The 20,636-nt window shown below is 42.2% G+C and overlaps 1 non-coding gene across 1 annotated transcript; it reads right to left on the bottom strand.

Moving 5' to 3' along the window:
* Positions 1–711: 711 nt before the first annotated feature.
* On the bottom strand, positions 712–818 carry LOC148880145 (small nucleolar RNA R71). Its single transcript, XR_016106151.1, has one exon. It is a non-coding gene; the product is annotated as a small nucleolar RNA R71 (small nucleolar RNA).
* Between the last annotated feature and the right edge of the window lie 19,818 nt (positions 819–20,636).

The raw sequence follows: 20,636 nt of genomic DNA, 5'->3' as shown, positions 1-20,636 counted from the left end.
AATTGGGTCTGAATTCAGATGTTGCAATCGATGGATGTAGATAAAGGAACCTTGAATAAGATGATTGGTTTAAATATGTTTTTAGTATAATCGGCTTCATTTATTCATGATAGGATGTAGGTTTTGTATTCCAATACTTCACTTTACATTTTCAGTGTGATAGGATTAGTTATTTATTTTCTTTTGTGAATATTGGCATTTTTATTGCTTTGACTTCAACAGTTTATGACAAGCAGACCTGAACTGGAAGAAATCCTTTACGACCCGGAGATTGAACGGACTCTCCGTGTCCGTTTGAGAGCTGCTAAGCAAGTCAGACAAGAAGCACAAGAAATGGCTGAACAAAGAACTATGATGGATTATGCCAAGCCCACCCTCACCGGGACTGTCTCCAGCATTATCAGGCCAACTATTGCTGCCAATAACTTCGAAATTAAACCGGCCATAATCCAAATGATACAAAATACGGTTCAGTTTTGTGGTATGGCCCATGAGGATCCGAATGCCCATATTGCTAACTTCTTGGAAATCTGTGACACCTTCAAACACAATGGGGTAAGTGATGATGCCATCCGGCTGAGGTTATTCCCATTTTCTTTGAAGGATAAAGCCAAAGCTTGGTTGAACTCATTACCGGCAGGATCTATAGCCACATGGGACGAAATGGCCAGCCGTTTTCTCTCTAAATATTTTCCCCCTTCTAAAACTGCTAAAATGAGGAATGACATCACTACTTTTTTCCAGCAAGAGGGGGAATCTTTATATGAGTCATGGGAACGATACAAGGAGCTGTTAAGGAGAGTTCCTCACCATGGCCTCCCCATTTGGCTGCAAGTGCAGATTTTCTATAATGGTCTTACTGACTCAAATAAGACCATATTAGATGCTGCAGCCGGAGGATCCATAAATAATAAAACTCCTGAGGTTGCCCATGCACTTATTGAGGAAATGGCAGCCAACAACTATCAATGGCATTCGGAAAGAACTCAAACTAGGAAGCAGCAAGGCTTGCATAATGTTGACACTTATACAGCACTATCTGCACAAATAGGAGCACTCAATAAAAAAATAGATGAAATGCAGATAGCTGCCATGCATGTGTAGCCTCTTAATTGTGAATTGTGTGGGGGAGGCCACATCAGTACAGACTGCCAAGTTGGCAATCAGTTCAGACCATCTACTGAACAAGTTGACTATGTCAGCAATTCGTCAAGACAGCAGGGTTACCAGAGTCACCATACTTTTCATCCAGGATGGAGGGGACATTCAAACCAGTCCTGGCCAAATCAGCATATTTCCAAGCCGTTCCACCAGACTTATCATCAGCCTGAACCAAAATCTAATTTGGAGGAACTGATGACAAAATTTATAGCAGGTGCAGAAACTAGGTTCCAGAACCAGGAAGCCTCAATCAAAAACCTAGAAAACCAAGTGGGGCAATTGGCACAATTAATCTTTTCCAGACTGCCGGGAACTCTTCCAAGCAACACTGAAGTGAATCCACGAGAGCAGGTGCAAGCTATTACCTTAAGAAGTGGAAAAGAGTTGCCTGAGGTAGAAAAGAAGAATTGGGCTGAATCCAAGGTAGAAACAAGCCTTGGAACCAGACAACAGAAGACGGAACAACTAGAAGCACAACAAGGGATGCACCAACAACCACAAGTTCCATTCCATAACAGGCTGAAGCAACAAAAATTGGAGAAGGAATTTGGTAAGTTTCTTGAAATATTTAAAAGTTTACATATTAATATTCCTTTTGCTGATGCTTTAGCCCAGATGCCACACTATGCAAGGTTTTTGAAGGAATTATTGGCAAACAAAAGGAAACTGGGAGATGTGGCTACAGTTGCATTAAATGAGGAATGTTCTGCTATCCTTCTGAACAAGCTGCCTCAGAAACTCAAAGATCCAGGGAGTTTCACTATTCCTTGTACCATTGGTAGTTTAAAAATTGAAAAAGCTTTATGTGACCTGGGAGCTAGCATCAATTTAATGCCATATTCTATCTTCAAGAAATTGGGGTTGAATGAACCCCAACCCACTAGAGTGGCATTACAATTGGCTGATAGATCCATTAGACATCCTAGGGGGATCATAGAAGATGTGTTAGTTAAAGTTGACAAATTCATTTTTCCAGTTGATTTCATTGTGTTAGACATGCAAGAAGATGTGGAGGTCCCGCTTATCCTAGGGAGACCTTTCCTGGCTACCGGGAAAGCAATGATTGATGTCCAACAAGGACAACTCAGCCTTAGGATACAAGATGAGGAGATAATTTTTAAAATGTCTGATGCTATGAAACATGCACCCTCTAGTGATGATTCTTGTTTTATGATTGATGCCATTGAATTGACAATTGATGAATGCTTCCAGGTATGTAGAATAACTGATCCTCTTGAACTCTGCCTCCAGCAGGGAGAACTTGAAGAAGCAGAAAATGAAAAAATAAACCTCATGATAGCATACCTGAACGATAAGCCTCAATTCAAGGGAAAGGGGTTTCTTAAATTAGAGAACTTAGGCAAATTGCCCGGACCATCAGGTAAGCCATCACCCCAAGAACCCCCCACCCTTGAACTGAAGCAATTACCATCCCATTTAGAGTATGCTTTCCTTGAGGAACCATCAGATCTCCCCGTGATAATTTCCGCAGCGCTGAATCCCTTACAAAGAGAAAAATTATTAAGAGTGCTGCGGGAACACAAAAATGCTATAGCTTGGAAGGTAGAAGATATCAAAGGCATTAATCCATCAATCTGCACTCACAGAATTTTGATGGAAGAGGACAGCAAGCCTTCAATTCAGCCCCAAAGGCGCCTGAACCCCAACATGAAAGAAGTGGTAAAGGCTGAAATAATTAAGTTGTTAGATGCTGGGATCATTTATCCTATTTCTGATAGTTCTTGGGTAAGCCCTGTGCAAGTTGTGCCCAAAAAAGGGGGTACGACTGTTGTTCCAAATGAGAAAAATGAACTCATCCCTAATAGAACCGTTACCGGATGGCGTGTGTGTATTGACTATAGAAAATTAAATGAAGCCACCCGGAAGGACCATTTCCCTCTCCCATTTATTGATCAAATGTTGGAGAGGCTAGCCGAGCATGAGTATTATTGTTTCTTGGATGGATATTCAGGGTATAACCAGATACCAATTGCACCAGAAGATCAAGAAAATACCACTTTTACTTGCCCATATGGAACCTTTGCATACCGAAGGATGCCCTTTGGGTTATGCAATGCCCCAGCAACCTTTCAGCGATGTATGATGTCTATATTTTCTGATATGGTTGAAAAATTTATTGAGATCTTCATGGATGATTTTTCAGTTTTTGGCTCTTCGTTTGATGCATGTTTGAATAATCTGGAACAGGTGCTTAGTAGATGTAAAGAAACACATCTTGTGTTAAATTGGGAGAAATGTTTTTTTATGGTGCAAGAAGGCATAGTGCTTGGACACAAGATCTCTCAAAGAGGTATAGAAGTCGACAAGGCCAAGGTGGAGGCAATTGAAAAATTGCCAACCCCAACATCTGTTCGTTCTTTGAGAAGTTTCTTAGGACATGTCGGATTCTATAGAAGGTTTATTAAAGATTTCTCAAAAATTTCCAAGCCATTATCTACCTTGCTTCAGAAAGAAGTGCCTTTTGAATTTTCAACTGAATGTCTTCATGCATTCAACATCTTGAAAGACAAATTGATCCATGCACCTATCATGGTAGCACCAGATTGGACCCTCCCATTTGAATTGATGTGTGATGCGAGTGATTTTGCTATAGGAGCTGTTTTAGGACAAAAAATGAACAAACATTTTCAGCCAATTTACTATGCTAGCAGAACCTTGACTGGACCCCAACTCAATTACACCACCACAGAAAAGGAGCTGTTAGCAGTAATATTTTCACTTGATAAGTTTCGTTCATATCTGATATTATCCAAGGTTGTTGTCCACACAGATCACTCGGCATTAAGGCACTTGCTTAACAAGCAAAACTCAAAACCAAGACTGATCAGGTGGATCCTTTTATTGCAAGAGTTTGACATTGAGATTAGAGACCTGAAGGGTGCTGCAAACCTGGCTACTGACCATCTCTCCCGGTTAGACACGGTAAGCTCAAAAGAGGAGATAACCAGCAACATTCAAGAAGAATATCCGGATGAGCAGTTGTACTCAATACAGAAATACTCATATCCTTGGTATGCTGATTTTGCTAATTATCTAGCTGCACAAGTCCTTCCTCCTAACCTTTCATATCAACAGAAAAAGAAATTCTTTTCTGATGTAAAATACTATCTGTGGGAGGAACCCTTTTTGTATAAATTGTGTGCAGATCAGATCATAAGGAGATGTGTCCCCGAGGAGGAGATGGAGTCGGTACTCCAATTTTGCCATGATAAAGAAGCAAGAGGTCATTTTGGAGCTAGTCGCACTGCAGCCAAGGTTTTGCAATCAGGTTTTTATTGGCCCACACTTTTCAAAGATGCCCATCGGTATGTGTCCACATGTGACAAATGCCAAAGATCGGGAAACATTTCCCGACGGAATGAAATGCCCCTTTCCAATATTTTAATCTGTGAAATCTTTGATGTTTGGGGTATAGATTTCATGGGACCTTTCCCGAATTCTTTTGGGAATAAGTACATCCTCGTTGCAATTGACTATGTATCCAAATGGGTAGAAGCCATGGCTTTACCCACAAATGACTCAAGAAGGGTGGTACACTTCCTAAAGAAGCTATTCTCCCGATTTGGCACTCCGCGAGCTATAATTAGTGATAGGGGAACTCACTTCTGCAATAGCCAATTTGAGAGGTTAATGCAGAAATATGGAATTACACATAAATTAGCTACCCCTTATCACCCTCAAACCAGTGGCCAAGTGGAGTTGGCTAATAGGGAACTCAAAAGAATTCTGGAAAAGACCGTAGCATCCGCCAGAAAAGATTGGTCCATCAAATTAGATGATGCATTATGGGCATACAGAACTGCATTTAAGACACCCATTGGCATGTCCCCCTACAGATTGGTCTTTGGTAAAGCATGCCATTTACCAGTTGAATTGGAACACAAGGCCTATTGGGCTCTTAAATTCTTAAATTTTGACATTCAGGCCACAGGGGCTAAAAGGCGGTTGCAATTGAATGAATTGGATGAATTCAGACTTACCACCTATGAGAATGCCAAAGTGTATAAAGAAAGAATAAAAAACTGACATGATAAGAACTTGCTGAGACAGGACTTTTATGTAGGCCAACAGGTATTGTTATATAATTCCCGTCTCCGCTTGTTTCCAGGTAAGCTGAGATCCAGGTGGTCTGGACCCTTTACCATTTCACAGGTTTTTCCCCATGGGGCTATAGAACTCACCCACCCGGTTCAGGGCATGTTTAAAGTAAATGGTCAGCGCCTGAAACCATATTTAATGGGCAGTACTGTATCCCCTCCATCCACTGTTTATCTAGATAACCAATAATCTCTTATGCTTGCTCATGAACAAGTTAAGGAATCTTTTTGTCATTTATCTTTTTAGAATATTAGTTAGTAAAATAAAGATCTTTTTCTCAAAATTCCAATTCTTTAAGGACTCAGTTCATCATTTTCTTTTCTTCAGTTTGCTCTAGCAAGTGTGACTCCCTAACACTACGAACATTGAGGACAATGTTCATCTTAAGTGTGGGGGAGTGAGCCCGAGGCTAGGGTATGGGGGTTGAAACCATGCACCTCATGCACCCCAACACACATATGCAGGCAATGACATAACCTAAAAAAAAAAAAAGACTGGAACCCCTCAAGTTCATTACTATTTATTTGATGATTTTTTTTAAGAAGGAATTCAATGAGTTGAGGGAGACTGATGTACTTGTTAAGTTTTTATTCTTGTGAATGATCCAATTTGATTTATGCATGAGAAAAGGGGAGCTGAATATGCTTTTCAGCATGACTAGCCCTAACTATCTTCATGTGTATGGAAGCCCTTGATTTCATGGTTAATGGTCAAGAGAGCTAGTGCACATCTGAAGTGCTGATTCTTGAGGTTCAATAATTGCAAAGAAGGACAAAAGCCCAAATTGACTCCGCTATTTTGAGCTGAATAGTAAAACTAGCAGCTTAGAACATGTGTCCTGCCTCAAGTAAGTGACCAGTGTGAGATGGAGCATAAGATGCACTCACACCAAAAAAAAAAAAAAAAAAAAAAAAAAAATGTGAAAAGTAAAAGAGAGAGAAAAGTGTGAGATGGAGCATAAAATGCACTCACACCGAAAAAAAAAAAAAAAAAGGGTGAGATGGAGCATAAGATGCACTCACCCTTAGTAATAAGTAATTGTGGTGACAACTGAGGTTCAAAGGGGCACTCTAAAGTTGAACTCTCATTGAGATTTAGTTACAGATGTGAAACTTAGTGAAATTTGATTATTAACCTTGACAATTAAGGAGCTGATTTATATATGAATTAGGAGTGAAGGCTAGACTATGATGAAATTCATATTCTCCTTTCCTCGGATCTGATACATATCTTAAATGGTAATTTACAAGAATAAGAGTTGAGCACTTACAAAAGTTCCCCGACTACTCAATGCATTTCTATCTTAAAAAGTTCACCAGGTAAATGGTGAGAACAGAAGGAGGGAATGTTAAGTTTATGGCTGATGTCTCTGCTTGAGGACAAGCAAAAGCTTAAGTGTGGGGGTATTTGATGAACCTACAATTTATCTATATTTTATGAGGTTTTTGCATGAAATTTTATGATGGTTTAATTAAATTTTGCCCTATTTTAGCTTGATTGTAAGAAAGATTTCAGGGGAGCCAAATCAACAAAAAGAAGGCAAAAGCAAGAAAAGAAAACCCAAAATTTATCAAGATCAGCCCAGCCCAGCCATGAGAGCAAGAGAATTTCATTCGGCCCAAGAAGAGCAAGTGAAACTCTTTGGAAAATCCAAGGGAAGAAGCCTAGCAAGAAGGAAATTTCGGCCCAGCCCATTTTTAGCCCAAATAACAGCCTAGAGTGTAGCCCACATGAGCTCAAAAGAAAGCTAAGTTGTAGCCCAAATAGCAGCCCAAAGGGAGCTAGGGCGGCAACTTCTAGGAGTTTCTTGAAGAAAAGGAGGGAGCACTCTAAAAGGTTCATGAGGGGTGTAATACACCCCATTCTAGAGGCTTCAAGAAGGGGCAAGAGCCCCCTTGAAAAACTATATAAGGAGGCCTCTAGGAGGGGAGAAAGTTGTTCAATTGCATGAGAGGAAGGCTCTCCCACTCTTAGAGGTTCGGCCACCTTGAGAGAAGAGAAGAGAAGAAGGCTAGGTGCAAGGAAGAAGAAGAAGAAGGGCTGAAGGAAGTTCAAGACAAGCAATCTAGAAGAAGAAGGTGAGTTCGAATTGAGGGTTTGTGATTCAAAGATCTTTTGTAATAAATCATTTGTAGTTTCATTCTCTTTTGATTTGAATTCAGTTTCTTAGTTATATGTTCTTTCTTCTTTCTCCTTGTTTCCATTCTTCCTTGATGTATTTCAGCTTGTAAAATTTCAGTTCAGCAATCTAATTCTTTTTGATTCATTCAAATGGTCATGCATTGTACTTGAAGTTTCTTGAATAAGGGTGTGATTGTAGAGTAATTCGGCCAACTAACCTTCAAAACTCAGATCTGAATTCTAAGATCTGAGATTGCAAGATCTGAATTGCTTGAAAGAGAATTCAGATCTGCAATTTTCAGATTGGGCGAATTAATCTACAGCTTGGAATTCCTAGAGTGCTTGAGAGAGACTCTAGGAATTCAGATCTACTATTCAAGAATTGAATTGAGTGCAAGGTTAGAGATAACTTGCACAATTCAGTTGGTGATCAATTTAGATTTGAATTGATGCCTTAGAAGTGTTTGAAGAAATGCATGCATGGGGATTAGATTCTTGCTAGAGATAGAAGAACCGTCACTCATGCATAGGATGAACATGCGCTTGAGAGAGGCTGTTCATGACCTTGGGGTTTCACCAAACCAAGGCTCAATCATGATTTATTCGAATGATCCAAATTGATAGATTGCTGAATTCTGAGATTGACATTTACTGCTTACTCTTCTAACCTGAATTGAAGGCAATTGGGCTAATGATTTAGATAGATTTTAATTTAGGATTTCTTAGCTTTCATTAGAGTTTTGATTTATTTGTTGATCAGATAAGAAATGCTCAATTTAGTATTGGTAATTGTTTCCTAAATCCTCGTGGGAACGATACTTCACTCTCTACTTTATTACTTGAACGGCTAGTGCACTTGCTAGTGTCATAATGAGCAACACATCATTTCTCAAAGAATTGACGTCAAGATCCAATCTTGACTTCTCCCACAGTTGGAGGTCGAACTGGCAAACAGGGCAGCAAGAGCATGGAGGAGGCAAGAGAGTATTCGCAGGGTGCAGAATTCTCTCTTCTTGATTTCAGCACTAAAGAGGATCTGATGTGTTTCTTAGTTTTTTTTCAAGGCTGCCGCCCCCTCCTTCCTTTTGTTAACATGAAAAGATCAGCTCCTAATCCCATTAGGAGGTGCTTATCCAAATCATATTTGGATCAGCCTTCTCTTCTAGTGATAAGAATAAACCCTTATCTTATCTGCAGATTAGATTAGCTTTATCCTAATCTTATTAGGAGGTTTCTAGATCTGAATCACATTCACATCTGGACTCTCTGAGTGGATAGGATCAAGACCCTATCCTAACTGCTAATCCATCTCAGAATTCGCCCATTTAATTAACTAAATTAATAGCCCAGTTCAAAATGGGCTTTAAGCCCATTAAGCTTATGTGCTCACTTAACCTTCCTAACTGCTGCCCAGTTGGGCTTCCTTGTATTGCGTGGGACCCAAGCATTGATCTACACATCAACCACATGGGTTCAGCCCAGCCTTTGTTACAAGGACTGGTCGAATACACTGTTAAAGACAGTGCACCCCCTGAAACCCATCAAATGGGCTCTATGGGCCCAACACTTACCCTAAGTGGTCCCTGGGCCAAGCCACCTTGTAACACCCAGGGACTGTGGGCAGATGCAAGATTAGCCCATCAGGTATTATCCTCAATGGTCTTACACTTAACCTCTCAGCCCATAATGATCATACACTGCCCGACAAGAGAGGACCTCTCCCTCGGCTGCAAGGAACAGTGTTGCACTCTCCACTTATATGGATCCGGGGAATTAAAACCCTTTTGCAAACATTTTAGAAACCATAATATATATACTTTTATATCTCATATAAAAAAAATATATATTTTGCAAAACAAATTTCAACGGTTGAAATCGGCTGCCGGCAGTCTTGGTTTCCAACAGTGAGAGTGCATCCCTGATCATTACCTTTGTCCGACAAAGGGGCTGATCCATTCACTATGATCACCCACTCAGATGAATTCTCGGATTGTCCCAAGATACCCAGGTTTTGACCACCGCTAAGGATCTCACTGATTGGTACATCAAAGACAGCCCGATCCGACATCTAGTGCAGTATCATAATCGAGTCTAGGGGTCGGGTGTAACTTTCCTGTTTTGCCCATCAATCTCCAAGGTCCAGGGCAATACTGAAAATCTGGTCCAGTTCAAAGATTCAATTAATCCCACACTGTATGTGCCTAGGGTCTCACCCTGGTAGCTGAGACATGCCACCCCAACCGACTTGGTGGCACCACAGTGTCAGCCTTGTCAGGATAGGTCTCCCCAGACCGACCCACTGGCTGTGAACATTCAAAACTAACACGAGTCTCAATAAGTGTCCAGTTTAAGGGTATTACACAGAAACATACCAAGGGAACATGAATCAAATATGTACTTTTATTCATTTACAATAAACTAATAAAGTACATCAATTTTGATTGAAGCTAAGGGCATACAAAACTGTCTAACAGCTCCCACTTGCACTTAGGTCCAATCAGGTACTAGCCGGAGTCCCATGCTTTCCACGTATTTCTCAAACACTTTCTGTGATAGTGGCTTTATCAATGGGTCTGCTACATTATCCGCTGATGCTACCTTCTGAATCAGGACGTCCCCTCTACCAACAATCTCCCGCAGTATGTGGTACTTTCTCTCGATGTGCTTCGACTTCGAGTGGGCTCGTGGCTCCTTAGCCTGAGCAATGGCTCCATTGTTGTCACACAACAATGGGATGGGTAATGTGTCGGACGAAACTACTCCCAACTCATGAATAAACTTCTTCATCCATACGTCTTCTTTGGCAGCCTCACTTGAGGCAATGTACTCGGCCTCGGTCGTGGAGTCTGCAGTGGACCCCTGTTTGCTGCTTTTCCAGCAAACAGCACACGATCCTATCGTGAAAACATATCCAGATGTAGACTTTCTATCATCTGGGTCTGACTGGAAATCGACATCTGTATACCCTTGGATCTGTAGTGAGCTACCGTCGAATACTAGACAAAACTCTTTTGTCCTTCGAAGGTACTTAAGTATGTTTTTCACAGCAGTCCAATGCTCCTGCCCTGGGTTGGCCTGAAATCTGCTTACTACACTCACTGCCTGAGTTATGTCAGGACGAGTGCACAGCATGGCATACATGATGCTCCCTATGGCAGAGGCATAAGGAACGTCTTTCATGCCATCAATCTCCTCAGAAGTCTTGGGAGACATCTTCTTGGAGAGAGTGACTCCGTGCCTGAAAGGAACATTTCCTTTCTTGGAGTTTTCCATGCTGTATCTTTTGACTATTTTGTCAATGTAGGCAGAGTGGGATAATCCTATTATCCACTTCGATCTATATCTATAGAGTCGAAGACCCAGTATATAGGAGGCTTCTCCAAGATCTTTCATGGAGAATTGTTGTGATAACCATACTTTCACCGTAGTTAACATACCTACATCATTCCCAATGAGTAGAATGTCATCTACATACAGAACCAAGAAGGTAACCTTATCTCCACTGTACTTCCTGTAGACACAGGGTTCATCCGGATTCTGCTCGAAGTCAAACGATTTGACGGCAGAGTCAAAACGGATGTTCCAACTTCTAGAAGCTTGCTTAAGTCCATAAATGGATCTATTAAGTTTACATACCATGTTTTCCTGACCTGCAGCAATGAAGCCTTGCGGCTGCTGCATATAGATATCTTCAGTAAGATCTCCATTCAGGAATGCAGTTTTGACATCCATTTGCCAAATCTCATAATCATGGTATGCTGCTATAGCTAGCAGGATCCTAATGGATTTAAGCATGGCCACAGGCGAAAAGGTTTCCTCATAATCGATGCCCTCTTTCTGAGTATACCCTTTTGCCACCAGACGAGCCTTGAAGGTCTCAACCTTACCATCGGGGCCCATCTTCCTCTTGTAAATCCATTTGCAACCGATTGCTTTTACCCCGGAGGGCGGATCTACTCGAGTCCAGACTCCATTGGTCTCCATTGAGTTCATCTCTGCTCTCATGGCCTCCACCCACTTCTGGGAATCTATGTCCAACATAGCTTCCATGTAAGTCACGTGATCCTCCTCAATAGTCAAGGTTTCCACCAGGTAACTATCCTGGTCATAACCATAACGGACTGGTGGCCTGGATACCCGAGTGGATCTTCTAGGTTGGTCACTACCTGGAAGTTGTGGGACATCTCCCACTGCTCCTGAGCTCTCCTCATCAAGAACAACTTCCTGACGATGGGTGTCCAGGATATAGTCAGTTTCCAAGAATTGCGCGTTACGACGGCAGAACACTTTCTGCTCACTTGGATCATAGAATAGGTAACCTACCGAGCATCTTGGGTAGTCTACAAATAGGCAACGGCTGGTCTTGGATTCCAACTTGTCTGCACTTGTTCTTTTAATGTGTGCTGGACAACCCCAAATCTTCAAATGTCTGACACTTGGTTTCTTTCCGGTCCAAAGTTCATATGGAGTATTCGGAACCGATTTGGTTGGAACCCAATTCAGCACATAAATTGCAGTCTCTAATGCGTAACCCCAAAAGGATGTGGGTAACTCTGAGTGTATGAGAAGTGACCGGACCATATCCAATAAGGTCCTATTCCTCCTCTCCAAAACACCGTTAAGTTGTGGTGTAGCAGGAGGAGCTAATTGTGATACTATCCCATTGTCCTTTAAGTAGTCCCTGAATTCGTCAGAGATATACTCGCCACCTCGATCTGATCGAAGTGCCTTAATTTCTCTCCCTAATTGTTTCTCGACCTCTTGTCTAAACATTTTGAACTTTTCAAAGGATTCAGACTTGTGTCTCATTAAGTACACGTAACCGTATCGTGAAAAATCATCTGTGAAGGTGATGAAATACACGTGTTGATTTCGTGTCCTAACACTCAGGGGACCACATACATCAGTATGTATTAGGTCAAGTGTGCCCATACATCTTTCAGGCTTACCATTAAATTTTCATTTCGTCATCTTGCCTTGTTGGCAAGGCTCACAGGTGGGAAGATCTTCTACAGTTAGAAAATCCAAAGGACCATCCTTTACCAACCTTGTGATTCGGTCAACATAGATGTGGCCAAGTCGATAATGCCACAGACACGTGGGATTAACTGTATCACGAGCTCTCTTCTTAGGGATTTCAGCTGACGTAGTTTCGGTTATGTTAATTTCTAGAGAAGGATGTAGAACAAAGAGACCGTTCTCTAGTACCCCGTATGCGATGAATCTGTTGTTTCTTTTAACAGTAATCGTATTACTAAAGAAGACAGAATAACCATCTGCACACAGTTTTGAGACAGAAATCAAATTTCTCCTTAAATTTTTACATATAGACAGTCTTTCAGTACAATTATTCCTTCTCTAAAAATTAATTCCACGATTCCTATGATCGCGGCTGCAACAGTTGCAGTAGTCCCCAAGAAGACTGTGATTTCTCCTTCACTCAGCCTTCTGCTTACCTTGAACCCCTGTAGTGAGTTACAAGCATGAGTCGACGCCTCGGAGTCAATACACCAGGAAGCAGAAGCTACCAACAAATTGGTTTCTATAACACAAGTTTCGAAGTTACCTTTCTTGGATTCCAGGTAGGCAGGACAATTCCTTTTCCAGTGGCCGGTCTTCTTGTAGAAGTGACAGGCATCCGATGCTTTGTCTTTCTTCTGCTTCTTGCTCTTAGTGGCTTTCTTCTGATGCTTCTTTGCCTTCCTTTTTCTCTTGCCTGTCTTGCCAGCTTCAACAAGCATGGCTACAGGCTCATCCTTTCTAATCAGTTCCTCAGCTCTTTGGAACATATTGCTGAGCTCTTGTAAGCTGACATTCAGCTTGTTCATGTTATAGTTCATGATGAACAGATTAAAGGAAGGAGGCAAAGAGTTAAGGATAGCATCTATCTGGGTAGCAAGGTCCAACCCGGATCCAAGAGCCTCCAGTTTGTTGATGTATCCCATCATCCGAAGACAATGGTTATGAACTTGTTGACCCTTGGACATTTGTGCGGTCATGAACTGTTTAAAGACCTTTTGTCGAGTAGAATGATTATGCTCTTCATACATTGTCCTGAGAATGTCCAACATGTCTTTGGCAAGTTCGATCTGATCGAACTGCCTCTGTATCGGGTTGTCTAAGGAGGCAATGATGTAACACCGGGCAAGGGAGTTTTTCTCCTCCCATTCTTGATAGTCTCTCCTTCGGGCCTCAGAAGCCCTATCACCCAAACGCTCTCGGGCAGGATTCTTTGCCACTTTGTCCAGCTTTTCAGAAGCTAGGACCAGCATAAGGTTCCTTTACCAATCAGTATAGTTTGGGCCCTTCAACTTGTTGTCATCAAGTAGTTTTGCAAAAGATCCGTTTGCCATTTTCTGATAAAAGAGCAAACATCAGTCCACAACCTAATTTGATTCATGTTCATTTCATAGATCTGGATTTTAATCTATGATCCATTTCCATTTATTCGTCTCTGAGATTTCCCTCCTCTCTCAGTGACAGAGACTATGGGTTGTCTCTGGAAATGTGGGAGATCACATAGGGTGCATGGAGCCAACTGTTTCAGCGCATAACCCCACCACCTTTCTGTGAAGGATCACATCCACTCATCATATGAGTTTTCCCTTGGGCCTCTGTCAGACAAGGTTCAGAGCCATTTTCAGGTAAACCTTTCTGTCCAGTGAGTGCTTACCCATCATATTCGTGAACGCCAAGGTACCGTGAGAGAGTTCCCATTTTCTGGTGAAGCCCCTCCCACATCGGTCTATGATGCCCCTATCATCTTATGAAACACTCAGACACGCCCAACAGCAAATGGATAGCCCATTTTCTGGTGCGTTTCCTCATTATTGAAGGACCCATCCTCATGCTAATGATGGAAGGCCTTTAGAGAGTTTCATCACATGAATCTCCCTATCACACGCACTCATATTAGCTGGAGGGAACAAAATTACGCCCTAGTTTGATTTAGGTCAAACCAAAGTGGCTCCCACTGACTTTCATAAAGCCAGATTTCGGTGTGCCTTGAATCGGCTAGGGTTCCGCACGCAACCTCTTGATGAGGTGTGGGGCCCACCACTGAGGGAAGTCATCCAATGACCAAAAGGGACACCATGGCAATGATGTGCATTCAGCCATGGTGTGCGCAAGAGCCACTGTCGAATGAGCATGGGCCAAGTACTTATGGCCCATGTACGCAGCACATCACACATCCATACATCGCATGCAGGGATAAATTGATCCAATCAATTAATTATCTGTAAGGCCCGTTGGAAGCCCGTTAAAATTCCATAATATTAACCATTAATATTATCTAGGTATATGGGCTGAATTAGGGTTACCCAATTCGGCCCATATAGCTTTTTCCTTTAAAATGGGCTTTTGCAGTTTTAACTTTTTAAAACTGGGCCTTTACAGGCTGGGCCGAATTAACCATTTAATTAAATATAAATCCTTAGGCCCATTAGTGGGAAATTAGGGCTGACTTTCAGCCTTGATTAAACCCTAGAATTGGTCCAAACAATTTTGAACCAATCTTGGTTCGAATGGGTCTAGTGTTTGATCTTTAATTAAATCCTTAATTCAAGAAAATAATCTGAAATTAAATACTGATAAAAGGAGAAACAAGAATCAGTCAAACAGGGCTGTTCACACAATCCTTCCTGCAAAACAGAGGTTAGATCACAGAATGCAGTTTCACAAACTGCAAATCGCAGATTGCATTTTTCTTATCTGCGAAATCTCCTTCTCTGCGCCGCCATCTTCGATCCAAAATAAAATAAATAGAAATCCTATTTCTATTAATAATTACATCAGATCGAATACCTATACATTGAGTCTAGAAACAGTAGGATGGAACGTGAGCACAGCTTCCATTTCAATCCTTTCTCAAAGAATTGATGTCGAGATCCAATCTTGACTTCTCCCACAGTTGGAGATCGAACTGGCAAACAGGGCAGCAAGAGCAGGGAGGCGGCAAGAGAGTATTCGCAGGGTGCAGAATTCTCTCTTCTTGATTTCAGCATTAAAGAGGATCTGATGTGTTTCTTAGTTTTTTTTCAAGGCTGCCACCCCCTCCTTCCTTTTGTTAACTTGAAAAGATCAGCACCTAATCCAATTAGGAGATGCTTATCCAAATCATATTTGGATCAGCCTTCTCTTCTAGTGATATGGATAAACCCTTATCTTATCTGCAGATTAGATTAGCTTTATCCTAATCTTATTAGGAGGTTTCTAGATCTGAATCACATTCACATCTGGACTCTCTGAGTGGATAGGATCAAAACCCTAACCTAACTGCTAATCCATCTCAGAATTCGCCCCTTTAATTAACTAAATTAATAGCCCAGTTCGAAATGGGCTTTAGGCCCATTAAGCTTATGTGCTCACTTAACCTTCCTAACTACTGCCCAGTTGGGCTTTCTTGTATGGCGTGGGACCCAAACATTGATCTACACATCAGCCACATGGGTTCGGCCCAGCCTTTGATACAAGGCCTGGTCGAATACACTGTTAAAGACAGTGCACCCCCTGAAACCCATCAAATGGGCTCTATGGGCCCAACACTTACCCTAAGTGGTCCCTGGGTCAAGCCACCTTGTAACACCCAGGGACTGTGGGCAGATGCAAGATTAGCCCATCAGGTATTATCCTCAATGGTCTTACACTTAACCTCTCAGCTCATAATGATCATACACTGCCCGACAAGAGAGGACCTCTCCCTCGGCTACAAGAAACAGTGTTGCACTCTCCACTTATATGGATCCCAGGAATTAAAACGCTTTTGCAAACATTTTAGAAACCATAATATATATACTTTTATATCTCATATAAAAAAAATATTTATTTTGCAAAACAAATTTCAACGGTTGAAATCGGTTGCCGGCAGTCTTGGTTTCCAACAGTGAGAGTGCATCCCTGATCATTACCTTTGTCCGACAAAGGGGCTGATCCTGTCACTATGATCACCCACTCAGATGAATTCTCGGATTGTCCCAAGATACCCAGGTTTTGACCACCGCTAAGGATCTCACTGATTGGTACATCAAAGACAGCCCGATCCGACATCTAGTGCAGTATCATAATCGAGTCTAGGGGTCGGGTGTAACTTTCCTGTTTTGCCCATCAATCTCCAAGGTCCAGGGCAATACTGGAAATCTGGTCCAGTTCAAAGATTCAATTAATCCCACAGTGTATGTGCCTAGGGTCTCACCCCGGTAGCTGAGATAAGCCACCCCAACCGACTTGGTGGCACCACAGTGTCAGCCTTGTCAGGATAGGTCTCCCCAGACCGACCCACTGGCTGTGAACATTCTAAACTAACACGAGTCTCAATAAGTGTCTAGTTTAAGGGTATTACACAGAAACATACCAAGGGAACATGAATCAAATATGTACTTTTATTCATTTACAATAAACTCATAAAGTACATCAATTTTGATTGAAGCTAAGGGCATACAAAACTGTCTAACAGCTCCCATTTGCACTTAGGTCCAATCAGGTTCTAGCCGGAGTCCCATGCTTTCCACGTGTTTCTCAAACACTTTCTGTGTCAGTGGCTTAGTCAATGGGTCTACCACATTCTCCGCTGATGCTACCTCTTTGCTATCATCCTCCCGTAGGTCCAGTGTTGTCATACAACAATGGAATGGGTGATGTGCTGAATTTCAAATTCATGAATGAACAACTTCATTCATAAGGCAGCATCACTTATGGAAATGCGCTCGGCTTGGGTTGTGGACTATTAATTTGCAACTTAGGACCCCTGTTTGCTGACACTCAGGAAACAACACACGATCCTATCGTGAAAATATATCCAGATGTAGACTTTTTATCATCTGGGTCTGAATGGAAATCGGCATCTGTATACCCTTGGATCTGTAGTGAGCTACCGTCGAATACTAGACAAAACTCTTTTGTCCTTCGAAGGTACTTAAGTATGTTTTTCACAGCAGTCCAATGCTCCTGCCCTGGGTTGGCCTGAAATCTGCTTACTACACTCACTGCCTGAGCTATGTCAGGACGAGTGCACAGCATGGCATACATGATGCTCCCTACGGCAGAGGCATAGGGAACGTCTTTCATGCCATCAATCTCCTCAGAAGTCTTGGGAGACATCTTCTTGGAGAGAGTGACTCCGTGCCTGAAAGGAACATTTCCTTTCTTGGAGTTTTCCATGCTGTATCTTTTGACTATTTTGTCAATGTAGGCAGATTGGGATAATCCTATTATCCGCTTCGATCTATCTCTATAGAGTTGAAGACCCAACATATAGGAGGCTTCTCCAAGATCTTTCATGGAGAATTGCTGTGATAACCATACTTTCAACGTAGTTAACAAACCTACATCATTCCCAATGAGTAGAATGTCATCTACATACAGAACAAAGAAGGTAACCTTATCTCCACTGTACTTCCTATAGACACAGGGTTCATCCGGATTCTGCTCGAAGTCAAACGATTTGATAGCAGAGTCAAAACGGATGTTCCAACCTCTAGAAGCTTGCTTAAGTCCATAAATTGATCTATTAAGTTTACATACCATGTTTTCCTGACCTGCAGCAATGAAGCCTTGCGGCTGCTGCATATAGATATCTTCAGTAAGATCTCCATTCAGGAATGCAGTTTTGACATCCATTTGCCAAATCTCATAATCATGGTATGCTGCTACAGCTAGCAGGATCCTAATGGATTTAAGCATGGCCACAGGCGAAAAGGTTTCCTCATAATCGATGCCCTCTTTCTGATTGTACCCTTTCGCCACCAGACGAGCCTTGAAGGTCTCAACCTTACCATCGGGGCCCTTTTTCCTCTTGTAAATCCATTTGCAACTGATTGCTTTTACCCCGGAGGGCGGATCTACTAGAGTTCAGACTCCATTGGTCTCCATTGAGTCCATCTCTGCTCTCATGGCCTCCACCCACTTCTGGGAATCTATGTCCAACATAGCTTCCGTGTAAGTCACGGGATCCTCCTCACTAGTCAAGGTTTCCACCAAGTAACTATCCTGGTCATAACCATAATGGACTGGTGGCCTGGATACCCGAGTGGATCTTCTAGGTTGGTCACTACCTGGAAGTTGTGGGACATCTCCCACTGCTCCTGAACTCTCCTCATCAAGAACAACTTCCTGACGATGGGTGTCCAGGATATAGTCAGTTTCCATGAATTGCGCGTTACGACTGCAGAACACTTTCTGCTCACTTGGGTCATAGAATAGGTAACCTACAGAGCATCTTAGGTAGCCTATAAATAGGCAACGGCTGGTCTTGGATTCCAACTTGTCTGCACTCGTTCTTTTAACGTGTGCTGGACAACCCCAAATCTTCAAGTGTCTGACACTTGGTTTCTTTCCGGTCCAAAGTACATATGGAGTATTAGGAACCGATTTAGTTGGAACCCGATTCAGCACATAAATCGCAGTCTCTAATGCGTAACCCCAAAAGGATGTGGGTAACTCCGAGTGTATGAGAAGTGACCGGACCATATCCAATAAGGTCCTATTCCTCCTCTCCGAAACACTTTTAAGTTGTGGTGTAGCAGGAGGAGCTAATTGTGATACTATCCCATTGTCCTTTAAGTAGTCCCTGAATTCGTCAGAGAGATACTCGCCACCTCGATCTGATCAAAGGGCCTTAATTTCTCTCCCTAACTGTTTCTTGACCTCTTGTCTAAACTCTTTGAACTTTTCAAAGGATTCAGACTTGTGTCTCATTAGGTACACATAACCGTATGGTGAAAAATGATCTGTGAAGGTGATGAAATACACGTGTTGATTTCGTGTCCTAACACTCAAGGGACCACATACATCAGTATGTATTAGGTCAAGTGTGCCCGTACATCTTTCAGGCTTACCGTTAAATGGCCGTTTCGTCATCTTGCCTTGTTGGCAAGGCTCACAGGTGGGAAGATCTTCTACAGTTAGAAAATCCAAAGGACCATCCTTTACCAACCTTGTGATTCGGTCAACACCAATGTGGCCAAGTCGATAATGCCACAGACACATGGGATTAAATGTATCACGAGCTCTCTTCTTAGGGATTTCAGCCAACGTAGTTTCGGTTATGTTAGTTTCTAGAGAAGGATGTAGAACATAGAGACCGTTCTCCAGTTCCCCGTATGCGATGAATCTGTTGTTTCTTTTAACAGTAATCGTATTACTAAAGAAGACAGAATAACCATCTGCACACAGTTTTGAGACAGAAATCAAATTTCTCCTTAAATTTTGTACATAAAGATAGTCTTTTAGTAAAATTATTCCTTCTCTAAAAATTAATTCCACGGTTCCTATGGCCGCGGCTGCAACAGTTGTAGTAGTCCCCAAGAAGAGTGTGACTTCTCCTTCACTCAGCCTTCTGCTTACCTTGAACCCCTGCAGTGAGTTACAAGCATGAGTCGAATCCCCGGAGTCAATACACCAGGAAGCAGAAGCTACCAACAAATTGGTTTCTATAACACAAGTTTCGAAGTTACCTTTCTTGGATTCCAGGTAGGCAGGACAATTCCTTTTCCAGTGGCCGGTCTTCTTGCAGAAGTGACAGGCATCCGATGCTTTGTCTTTCTTCTACTTCTTGCTCTTAGTGGCTTTCTTCTAAGGCTTCTTTGCCTTCCTCTTTCTCTTGCCTGTCTTGCCAGCTTCAACAAGCATGGCTACAGGCTCATCCTTTCTAATCAGTTCCTCAGCTCTTTGCAACATATTGTTGAGCTCTTGTAAGCTGACATTCAGCTTGTTCATGTTACAGTTCATGATGAACGGATTAAAGGAAGGAGGCAAAGAGTTAAGGATAGCATCTATCTGGATAGCAAGGTCCAGCCCGGATCCAAGAGCCTCCAGTTCGTTGATGTACCCCATCATCCGAAGACAATGGTCGTGAACTTGTTGACCCTTGGACATTTGTGCGGTCATGAACTGTTTCAAGACCTTTTGTCGAGTAGAATGATTCTGCTCTTCATACATTGTCCTGAGACTGTCCAATATGTCTTTGGCAAGTTCGATCTAATCGAACTGCCTCTGTATCGGGTTGTCTAAGGAGGCAATGATGTAACACCGGGCAAGGGAGTTTTTCTCCTCCCATTCTTGATAGTCTCTCCTTCGGGCCTCAGAAGCCCTATCACCCGGACGCTCCGGGGCAGGATTCTTTGCCACTTCTTCCAGCTTTTCAGAACTAGGACCAGCATAAGGTTCCTGTACTAGTCAGCATAGTTTGGGCCCTTCAACTTGTTGTCATCAAGCAGTTTTGCAAAAGATCCGTTTGC

This window comes from Nelumbo lutea, chromosome 1, assembly GCF_056320005.1.
Source record: "Nelumbo lutea isolate HS-2025 chromosome 1, American lotus-T2T, whole genome shotgun sequence".
Taxonomy (NCBI): domain Eukaryota; kingdom Viridiplantae; phylum Streptophyta; class Magnoliopsida; order Proteales; family Nelumbonaceae; genus Nelumbo; species Nelumbo lutea.
The sequence above is the reverse complement of the archived record's forward strand: the minus strand, read 5'-3'. Positions and strand labels throughout refer to the sequence as shown.